This window comes from Neoarius graeffei, chromosome 15 (genome assembly GCF_027579695.1).
Source record: "Neoarius graeffei isolate fNeoGra1 chromosome 15, fNeoGra1.pri, whole genome shotgun sequence".
Taxonomy (NCBI): Eukaryota; Metazoa; Chordata; class Actinopteri; order Siluriformes; family Ariidae; genus Neoarius; species Neoarius graeffei.
The window spans coordinates 47,557,637-47,569,966 of record NC_083583.1 but is presented as its reverse complement, the minus strand read 5'-3'; the positions used below and the strand labels follow the sequence as shown (position 1 = coordinate 47,569,966).

At 41.7% G+C, this 12,330-nt stretch overlaps 1 protein-coding gene across 1 annotated transcript in view; it reads right to left on the bottom strand.

Annotated features, from left to right (window-relative positions):
* The window catches only part of wwtr1 (WW domain containing transcription regulator 1), a 76,582-nt gene that overhangs the window by 16,806 nt on the left and 47,446 nt on the right, over positions 1-12,330 (bottom strand). The gene's annotated exons all lie outside the window — the stretch shown is intronic.

Sequence of the window (12,330 nt, the reverse complement as noted above, 5' to 3'; positions counted from 1 at the left end):
GATAAACCAGAGACAACTCAAGGCGCCATGGCGCAGACACACAAACACTTTAAGACAACTCGCAGACACAGACAGCCTGGCGCTCGGCACACAAAGTGTTTACCATTAAGGATGACGGAAAACTCTACTACTGACAATTCTGTCTCACACATGCACACACAAGCACACACATGGTAATTCCCGGATGGAGAACAAGACTGAACTGGATCAGAACAGCTTCAAGCTACCATAAAAACAGTGAGCCCACTCTAAACAGCAACGTGGTAAAGCACGGAGACTTGGAGATAGCACAGGAATGTTTGCTACTGGTTTATTTACCACACCAGTATGGAAATTCAACACAAATATCAATGACGATTCTGCCACCCTGAAAAACCACAAATGTGTGTGCTTATGCAAAACTAGGGGTCCAGTGCTAAACCATTAAATATAAAAATAATAATAAATGTTTTCCTTTCTGCAACAGCCAAGAAACTACTAAAAAGGGCCGAGAAACATGTCTACACTTATCCCTTTAATAAAAAAGGAAAGAAACTATGAATATCAGGCCCAACCAATAAATTGACATGCTGAGATTATCAGCTAATATTAGTTGATTGCTGATAGATAGGTAATGGACAGAAGATGGATCCTTTAACCATGTTATGAGTGTTGTCACTGTGTAGTTTGTCCACCAGAGGGCACACTGCAACTCCACAGTTGGCAATATGTGTCTGGAACACCACAAATCACAACAATCAGCTGACCCAAGCAGAGTAGATACTGTGTGCCAAAGAGATGAAGGCATTCAACTATTTAAAAAAAAAAAAGTCAGTTTCAGTTGTACACATAAGTTAATGCCATATATGTACAAATCGTATTTTTTTAGTTTTAAATGAAATAATTTTTGTACAGTTCTTCTCATTCTCATTATCTGTAGCCGCTTTATCCTGTTCTACAGGGTCACAGGCAAGCTGGAGCCTATCCCAGCTGACTACAGGCGAAAGGCAGGGTACACCCTGGACAAGTCGCCAGGTCATCACAGGGCTGACACATAGACAACCATTCACACCTACGGTCAATTTAGAGTCACCAGTTAACCTAACCTGCATGTCTTTGGACTGTGGGGGAAACCGGAGCACCCGGAGGAAACCCACACGGACACGGGGAGAACATGCAAACTCCGCACAGAAAGGCCCTCACCGGCCACGGGGCTCGAACCCGGACCTTCTTGCTGTGAGGCGACAGCGCTAACCACTACACCACCGTGCCGCCTTTACAGTGTCTTACTATAACAAAATTTATTTAACAGTAGTTAAACTTGTCAAAATTACCATAAGAAAAATTTTGGCCTGTGCTAATACTATCTAACCCTGTGTCTGAAATCGCTCACTCGTTCCCTACTCTCTATTTAGGGAATTACTATATAGAGGACTATATAGTGAGCTCATTGGTAAAATGAAAAAACGCTTTTGGACATTAGTCCGTCGTGCTGGTATTTACATCATTACTGTTGCACAATTAAAACATGCCATATCAGCTGGCTGGTTGGTTTTCAAAATAATAAATACATGCATGTATTGTTGTGATAAATCCATATTATACTGAGCGTATTTCCCACATTAATCAATACAAAGTACCTGCATCTTTCAGTTCTTTTAAATGAAGGCTGAATACTTTCTTCTTTGCCGCTGCCTTTTATTAAATCAAATTTGAGACTTTTAATTTGATTTCTTTCAGCGTGACCGCAATGCATGATGGGATATATTGCTTGGTTAGTGACCATCAGTTGTACACTACTTTTCGTGATGCATTGTGGGATACTTTGAGTGCACTATATAGGGTGTAATAATCCTCACTATCGTTTCGGACAGCACTACAAAATGGCGTCCTCACTATATAGTGCCCTATATAGTGAATAGGGAGCGATTTCGGACACAGGGCGCGTTAGCAAGCCAATCTACTTTCCAGCTTAGGAAATTATCAGGCTAAAAGCGTCATGGTACCATGTCAGATATGATTACTGTAGTCCATGTAACTTAACTGACTCAAACATCAATCAGATTTTGAATGAAAATATTGAGACTGTGTGAATTTAGCGCCATGTTAACAAATTTGACCCTAACACCAATCTGTAGAGAGGAGTTAACTGTTTCAAATCCTGTTATTAATGGCAAGATTACAAAAAAAAGGGGGGGGGAGGACCAGACATGATTTCCCCCCCCCCACACTGACTTAATACAAAAAATACTTTATCATAAATGAATCACTTGTGGGACTGAAAGACGGGAAGATACAAAACAACAAGTACCAGTTTGAGTTTGTTCTGTTTCAGAATGAATGTCCTCTGATATACGCACCGCACAGGCAGTGAGAAAGACATCACGCTCCAAGGACAAGGCAGAGACAAAGTTCCAGGACAGGACAGACCTGGCCAACAACACACAGACCCCCCACAGCCCCACAGGACTATTCCACTCAGCCGCCAAGGCATTAGATTTGTTCCATCACATCCAGACCTCCCACATTCACTTCACCTCACATCAGGTTTATTTTATTGTCAACTAATAAGGCGAGGTTATTATTCTGAAGTAAGGGAGCTTTCCACTGAGAGGAACGTTCAGTATATGACAGTTCGTACAAAAAAACAAGTTCAGCTCATGTGTATGTCTCAGTGTGTGTGGCGTGTTTATCTGTTGTGTAAACTGCTCTCACATGGGGAAGACATTCCTGGAAACACCAGATGTGGATAAAGGGTGGCTGTGAGTACAAAAAGGAGCCTGTCTCTGAGTAGAAGAGCTGTTGGCCTGTTGCTACTGCTCCATCTTGGTAGCACCTTATGCTTGGTCACTGAGAATAAGCTGTCGATCTTTTGGACTAGCTGAAGTTTAGGACTCAAACCCTAGTGCTTCAATAGGATTTAGGTAGTTCTTGAGTAGGTTTTATTTTTTTCTCTCATTTTAACCTGCAACTTAACACGGAAAGAAGGGTGAAAAGGGCAACATGTCCATGTTCTTCCTCCGTTGTGCAGTGTAGTTATACTATAAATGGTTTCCTTCAGGGAGGCTTACATAATGCACTGAAGAGCTGCTTGAAAATAACACATGAACTGGCAGTTTACCAATTTTCTTGTTAGACTAAATGCTGTCGTCCCTCACACAGACTATAAAAAATGTTTCAATCCTTTTTTTTTTATTACTATCCTGCTCCTCAGGCAGGCAGACAGACAATCAATTATCTATTTAACTGGAACTGGTTGGACAATCATCAATGAAAGGTCAAAATGCCAACAAAACACAGATGTGTTTTGGACTTGTCTGTTTAACTTAGAAAAGTATCTGAGGCTGTCAGAATCAGTTCTGCTTTTTGTAAAGTCTTGTTTTATGTATCTGTAAATCTTTGTAAAACTTTGCAAAGCTAACCACAGGTATCATTCTTATTAATCAATTATTCAGATCTTGGTCATTTTTCTTGGTCATTTTAAGAACGTTTTTGAACATAAAAGGTCATATGGCCTGAAAATTTTGAATTAAAACTTAAGATGACCTTTTATGGCAACATGAAGGGACTTATGTAGTCCATCAACATCTCAGAAAGAAGCAAGAGGTGCTCAAATGCACATATGGGGCAGCCATTACACAGTGGTTAAAGTTTCACCCCAGGGTCAGCTCCCAGAAGACAAGATAATAAAGCACTTTTTCATTAAAAGGTCTTGAAAGAGAAATATAAAATACATCGAGCATCATTTACATAGTATGTTTCAGTGCTAGGTCACAGTATGAGTGAAAGTCTTTATTATAATTCTCATGCGTTTTTTGTTGTTGTTTTTTTGTCTGTCTTTGTCAACTTAGCATGGTTCAACAGTACTAGTTTGGTCAGATCTCCTGAGAGCACTTTATAGTGTCCTGTGTTAAGTAAGGAATTTGAGATGTTATATATGTCATATGATACAAACTTATACCATGAAAATTTGCCCAAAATTTTTTTTTAATTAAAGAACACAAAATTTTGTATTTGTTTAAGATATAATCGATGAAACAAGTTAGTTACTGTTATCAGTTGCATATATATATATATATATATATACACATACAGGTAGTCGTCGACTTACGACTGCGTTTGGTTACGACTGACCGGTCGTAAACCGATCTGGTCGTAAGTCGGCCTATATTAAATGAACGTAAGTATATTGTGATGTGTAATGATATTGTAATCATCTTAAAGTCTTATTTTATCAACATTTTCTTATTTCATTACCTTGGCTCATTATTTGGTTTAAGTCAAACACTGCATACTACACTGCGTACAGTACAATTCATTTAATATGTGCAAAACAAGAAATACGAAATACAGGTGTGAAAAATAGAAAACATTTTAGTTTGAAACATACCAAAATACAAATGTAAAACATAGCAAAATACAAAATTTAGTGACCGCTGGCATCACTGGTGCTTGGCTGTGGGTCGTCTACGTCATCATCAGCTGTTGCAGCACTCGGGCTGGCGGGAGCATTTGCTCGTTTCATAAACCAGGAGCTGGGGTGGAAACTGTATGACGGAGTGCGCGAGGGAGTGCAAGAGAGACTGCGCATGTGCCTGGAGCTGGGGCGGAAACTGTATGACGGAGTGCGCGAGGGAGTGCGAGAGAGACTGCGCATGTGCCTGGAGCTGGGGCGGAAACTGTTGTACGCTGCGAGAGGCGCTGCCGGGAGCTGGGGCGGAAACTGTCGTACGCTCAGCTAGCTCAGCTGGGAAACACTTGCCAGTCATAACCAGACGGTCGTAAAGTCGATCGGTCATAAGTCGCATAGGTCGTAAGTCGACAAATACCTGTGTGTATATATATATATATATATATATATATATATATATATATATATATATATATATATATATATAAAACAGTTCCCTCATCAGCCACTATTTCTCTCTCTCTCTCTCTCTCTCTCTCCAAATTAATAACACAAAAAAACCCCATAAAGTCACCCGTTCTGAAGACTTTCTAGTCTTCGAAAAGTTACAGTTTTACATCTGACTGTTACAAAGTGATGGCAATGGCGACTCCTTCAAAAATACTCAACTTTTCCTCACAATGAATGTCTGTGCTATAAACATTATTATACAATAGTTAGTTCTGATCCAGTCATTTGATTGGTCGAGCAGCGTTACAAGTGTGTTAATATTTCCTATAACCGCACTGGGAAGTTTCACTGTGTGCATCACTCCACTCGTCTGTGTTCACCACATAGAATCCCATTTCCTAGTTTGAAATAGTTAGTGCAGTAGTTTTCGTGACATCGGCAGACTTTGTGTTTTGACGTAAAACACGAAAGCTTGTCAGATGAAAATGAAAATAAAGAAAGGACACCAATTTTACTGGAAGCGCCTTTAATGAGAATGTATAAATCAATGTGAGCTTGCTAATGAGCTAACTTATAGGCTATAAAGTGAGTGTGGCTTCTTCGGGATCTATTTTCTCTAGTGGAGCAAAAATAAATAGAACATTTGGGCATATTGTGTCTGAAATATCAGTTAATCAATATTCATTTCTTGTTTACAGAACTCATCTCATTATCTCTAGCTGCTTTATCCTGTTCTACAGGGTCGCAGGCAAGCTGGAGCCTATCCCAGCTGACTACGGGCGAAAGGCGGGGTACACCCTGGACAAGTCACCAGGTCATCACAGGGCTGACACATAGACACAGACAACCATTCACACCTACGGTCAATTTAGAGTCACCAGTTAACCTAACCTGCATGTCTTTGGACTGTGGGGGAAACCGGGGCACCCGGAGGAAACCCACGTGGAGAATATGCAAACTCCGCACAGAAAGGCCCTCGCCGGCCACGAGGCTCGAACACGGACCTTCTTGCTGTGAGGCGACAGCGCTAACCACTACACCACCGTGCCGCCTGTTTACAGAACTGTTATATAAAATCAATTCCACACTCACAATCATGCAGTTATACTGGATATTGGCACAGCTGTGATTACTTACAGCCGAATCACAGCCGTGCTGATATTCAGTATAACCACACTCTTGCTCATGTGATATTGCTTATTAAAAATATGTTCTCAGGGGACCATGCTCTCTGGACATGCTCTTAGGTCACAATAAGTTTGTTTCAGTAGTCTCAGGCTCAGTGACTCTACATACAGCTCAGATTGTCTGATGACCTTTGCACACAATCTTGTGGGTTTCAGTGTGATTTGTGACCTGTACTTCTGTACTTCCTTGTATGTTTCTTGTGGGAAAGCTACATTTCTAATAGCATGACACAAAATACAGCGGCTAAACTGATAAAAGAAAATTAATTTGAAAGTTACTAGTGAGTTTTTAATGCCAAATGGTTTCTTCCAGCGAAAGTAGGAGGTTCTTAGCTACGTTTAGTGAAAAAAAAAAAATACCAGACCCAGTAGTGAAAGCCAGAAGTCTAGCTCACGAGACTAGCACATTTCTCCACCAGCCAATGCTAGCTCACACAGGCCACAGAATCTAGGCAACAGGTGTGAAAAGCCCATTGCAGGCTCACACTACCACACACAAATTCCTGCTCCACCAAGGAATCATTCCTTCCCAATAAGTCCTTCAACACTAGCTAGTACTAACCATCCCACTAACCACTATGATGGAAAGCATATGTTGGGGAGAGAAGCGCGAGAGCCTGCCAGCTCTTGTCTTCTTCTTGCTTAGTCACGAAAGCAGGGTGGGGTGTGCGAAGAGCAGAGAGACAGGAGAGAAATAGGAGAAAGAGAAGAAGGATGGGAGGAGGGGGACGGCAGAACGCTGGGGTCAGCGAAAGAGCAACAGCAAAATCATGGAGGAAAGAGCGACTGACAGAATGAGCATATGTGTATGAGACACAGAGGAGGAGGAGAAGGAGGAGTGGGGTGAGACAGTGAGGCCTGAGTAGTCATTTAGCACTGCCAACAAAGGCCTTCTTGTTTCATTTATTTCCCAGAAACGGCGTCAGCTGTCCAACAGGGTCACCAAAAAAACAAGTGAATGGAAAAATGCTTCCAGTCCCAAAAATCTGTAACACATTAAAACCTCACAGTGAAGCCATAAGTATGTACAATCACCATAAATGACTAGTTATAAACCAGATGACTTTGTATTTGCCCGTTTCATTAACCTGAAGTCACTCGGTTGTAGGTTTAGTCCTGAAAGTCTGTCGCAAAATCTTATGTCTAATAAAACACAGAGTGCTGGAAATATACGCACTCCATCGTGAGATAATGTACCTTCGAGATTAAGCAGCCTGAAGCAAGTGGCCGAGAGTCAAGAGGGAGTATGGGCGAGTTTGAGTGAATGTACTCAGATTCACTGGAGGGTGGGGCGGGAGGGTCAGGGCTTCAGCAGTAATGCTGTTTGCACGCACAGCACCCCTGCCTTCCCTCACTCTCCTCCTTTTTCCTTCATTCCCTCCATCTTCCCCTCCCAGATAAAACTTTGACAAAGGTCTCGCTTTCAGTTCAACCATTTTCGCCCCGCTACTAACTCTACTGAGAATAATGTCCTGGTAACGTTTTCATTAAGGGTACACTGTAAAATCGCACATGATGTTGGTTTACACAGAACACTCCAAAGCAAAATAATGACTGAGGAACTTTACATTGTCCTTTACACATAGGGTCTCCGTAGTTCGTGTAAACGAGGGATGTTTCTGGTACGCTCCCAGAGATCTTGATTTACATGATGTAGTTAGTAATGCTTTTTCTCAGTCTTCTAGGTTGGACAAGATGGCATGACCTGTATTACCTTCCCAGCAGGAAGCCATGAGTTAGGTTCGCAAGCATTCGCACAACACGCCTTTTATACACTATTGACATCTCATCTCATTCTCTCTAACCGCTTTATCCTGTTCTACAGGGTCGCAGGCAAGCTGGAGCCTATCCCAGCTGACTACGGGTGAAAGGCGGGGTACACCCTGGACAAGTTGCCAGGTCATCACAGGGCTGACACATAGACACAGACAACCATTCACACTCACATTCACACCTACGGTCAATTTAGAGTCACCAGTTAACCTAACCTGCATGTCTTTGGACTGTGGGGGAAACCGGAGCGCCCGGAGGAAACCCACGCGGACACGGGGAGAACATGCAAACTCCGCACAGAAAGGCCCTCGCCGGCCACGGGGCTCGAACCCGGACCTTCTTGCTGTGAGGCGACAGCGCTAACCACTACACCACTGTGCCGCCTCTGCTATTGACATTTGGTTGTTTATTGCTTCACAAGCTAGGGTGCATGGCTAATAAAGACTTTAAACACAAAGGGTAATAAATGTTCCCACACAATGTTTGTGATTAATAGGGGCTCAATACATTCAAAGCCCAGAGATATGTTGTCCGTTTTATCTTGCTCTGTCCAACACAGGCGGACATAAATTTTATTTTTTTATTTTATAAACAATATGTCTTAAAGCAGCAGTGCCTAATTTGGCTGTTGCAAATGTTTCAATGACATAATGGTGTTCCAGTCCACCATGACAAGAAAATCTGAAACTGTTACACCATAACATAAACAAAACAGTGTGTATTGGCACTCAAGTGAAAATTACCTCAGGAGCTATCCAAGTTAGCTAATAAACCAGTTCATTTTACTGGCGTGATATAGGGTCATTTTGCTAATGTGATTAAATAAAGCACTAGCAAGATAGCTAAGTATTGTATTGTATTGTGTAAAAAGAGCTATTAGCTAATGGCAAGCAAGCACGAGAACTAACAATATCAGGCTATTAGATTTAGTTATTAAAACAGTAGCTATGTGCACTAACAAGCTAGCTAACATTAAAACTAGTAGCCAAACTCGTTTACTCACTTCTTACCATTGCAGAAGATCAGAGGTGGGTTTCCCAAAAGCATCGTAGCACAAAGATCATCATTAAATGGTAGAGTGAGCACCACAATGAACACTCTCTCTCCTAGTTAAGATGCTCTTAGCGTTAAGAGGTTTTTGGGAAACCCACCCCAGATTAGTTGTGCATGTCTTATAGAGGGAGATATAATTAGCAAGTAGCAATGGGTAGTAATTAAATTGGGTGCAAATACTAAATCTTTCTATTTTCACCAGGCTGCTTAAAATAAAAGGCTAGAAAAAAGATCTTGCAAAAAAGTTATAGGTGCATGGAAGAAAACATATCAATTAGACTAAACACCAGTGTGGTAAAATACTACAGGCTAACATTTTGATAAACTACTAAAGGCTATGTTTTACTAGCCAAAGAGCTAATCCATTTAAGCGAGAACAGAAAAAGTAGGACGTTCATGGTTTCAAGTTTTGCAGCAAGTTAATCGAGGTGAACTTTAGTTCCACTAATACAAAAAAAAAAAAACCTGGAAGTGTAAGAAAAAAGTATGGAGCATGCTTTTCTTCTGAAATAATAAAATGAAGGAACTGATTCCTAATATGTGACACTGGACTTTTGATATGCTACTTTCTTAAAGGCAATCACCATTTTGAAAAAAAAAAAAAACGAGGTAGTTAGCTAACAAACGAGGTAGTTAGTTACTGGTACATTCCCAAAAATAAACCAGAACCACTTATTATCACCTGTTTTTTTTCCTTAACTACATTGAAGGTAGGCGGCACGGTGGTGTAGTGGTTAGCGCTGTCGCCTCACAGCAAGAAGGTCCGGGTTCGAGCCCCGTGGCCGGCGAGGGCCTTTCTGTGTGGAGTTTGCATGTTCTCCCCGTGTCCGCGTGGGTTTCCTCCGGGTGCTCCGGTTTCCCCCACAGTCCAAAGACATGCAGGTTAGGTTAACTGGTGACTCTAAATTGACCGTAGGTGTGAATGTGAATGGTTGTCTGTGTCTATGTGTCAGCCCTGTGATGACCTGGCGACTTGTCCAGGGTGTACCCCGCCTTTCGCCCGTAGTCAGCTGGGATAGGCTCCAGCTTGCCTGCGACCCTGTAGAACAGGATAAAGCGGCTAGAGATAATGAGATGAGATGAGACATTGAAGATAACAATGAACTAGTTAATAATGTTGAAAATGCAAACTTAAAGGGAGCTACCATGATATTAAAAAATAACTATACTGCTTTATAAGGTGATCATAAACTTTTCACCATTTCCTCCAGAAGAGAAGACGGTATTGGGGAAGACAATAGTGTTGGTTTAATGGAATGCTTGCCTCAGGCTCTCCTCAGCCATTCACTGCAGGAGATCCAAAATCTTTCATCAAAGAGACCACCATCCCAAAACCAATCTCCCACTCTCCCACACCCACACACATGAAACAAGGCATTCGTCTGTTATCAATAAATTTCACATACATGCACCCACACACACACACACACACACACACACTCACGTACACACACACCATGCAAATTAGCAGGCAACAGTAAACAATGTCGTAATCAGGGTTGGCTGTAATCATACTTGATTGTTAACATGATTCACTCTACAACACACCCAGTAACAGCTGTGATTTGGCCATGTACTGGATCAAAATAAATAGTGATCTCGTGATACTACGGGCTGCTGCAAATCATCTCCCATCTCCCATTTTTACTCCAAGCCCAGATCTAAGCATGCTTGAGCAAGTTCGTTAGCAGAAGCCTCCGTGTATGATCCTTTCTCACTGGATAGTGCAAAAGGTGAGACGGGAAGGATTCTGGAGGGGTGGAGACGGAGAAGTGAGATGGGGTTGGAGGGGTGTAAAGGCTTGTAGGAATGGGCAACAATCAATGAGCAGGCTGATCTGTTTCCAAAAAAGCTCTACAAGAGAGGGAACTTGGGGAGGGTACAGTACTTACTGAGGCGAGAATCCACCCGGGGGTCGAGCCACGATGTGCTCTGGGTTTTGTGGTCAATGAAGTAAATTTCTCCCTGAGGGGTGACTGCCTGCTCCCAGCCTTCCGGAAGCTGTCCTGTTTAAGCAGCAACAGCACAACAACAGCTCCAGATCAACCAGATGTGCTTTTAGCATTTCTTGCTTGAGATTTGGTGCCTATGTATTTCAGGGCTTAAGTTAACCAAATGAAGAACAGGCGTGAAATTCATCAACAGAAAACAGACAACTTTTATCTGAAATAAGATGCAACTTTGCACAATCCTGTAAACACTGCTAAAGCAAGCAAGGTCAAGCTATTCGGTTTGCTATTGTGTAAATCCATAGCCTAGCAGTGTTTAGAGTCTGGGGGGGGGAAAGGTAACGTGTCAGGCCCTGCACTGAGGAGAGGAGAACAAAGCAATGGAAAAAAATCCATCAAAACAACAAAGAGAGCAAGAAATCCCGTCTTGACAAGTGTGGGATGTCAGCCAGCAAGCTAGTATTGTTCTACTGGAAAAATGGAGGAGGGAGTTGGGGGATGGACTGTACTGAGAGAAAAAGAATAAGAGAAAAAGAACAAGAAAGCTAGAAAGAAAGATGGGAAAGAGTAATATAGGTCAATGGGCCTTGGGCTTTACATGGATAACCCATTGTACATCGTTCCCCAGGACTAAGGTATCCATCACAGTGTCTGAAGGCATCTGATAGAACACCACACATGGTCGTCAGGAGTGTCAAGACACTGTTGCAGGTTTATCTTGCCAAAATCAACACTCCATCCAGCAAGACAACTCAGCTTCAATTGAACTGTTACTTTCTTTGCCACTGGGGTGGTACTTTTAAGAATATGTCTTTTATACCCTTTATATATATATATATATATATATATATATATATATTCTTGACCTGCGAAGGTGAATGTAGTGCTCCTTACCTTAAACTCGATGGTACATACCTGGACTTCATTTGTACCTCAAATCAAGTGCTCAACCCAATTCTGGGGACCCATTAACTTGAAGAGTTACTTTCCCCAACTGTGGACACACCATACTCATGAGCTAATTATTAGGCTCTTCACAAGCTGGATCAAATATGTTGACAGCAGGGAAATACCAACTTTTTCAGGGCAGTAGGTGCCTAAAAGTAGCTGACACAAAAATGCATCTTAAAGATACCCTATATTTACCTTCCCAGGTGAAAGATACAGGCACGTCCTTGAAAGTACCATCCCACTAACAAATTACTTTTTTTTTTTTTTTTTGAGAGTGTAAATAATCAGGGATCCAAGGGATTATACTTTGATAGGTATAGGCGTAGGTTAGGTTCTATATATTTCAGCAGTACATTACTCTGAAAACAGTGATGTTACAAGCACAAATTTTAAAAGTCCTTTAAATTTGTGTTCCTTCAATCTGGACTACACTGGTAAACATCTAAAGTGAACACCTTTCTGTTTGACACATCTTCAGAAAAGTATTGTCTGAACAAGTCCAGCAGGGTGGTGTACTCATTGTTCTTTCAAGCTTAACAGCTCTGTTCACAGAAATGTGATAAGGCTGAGTAGCACC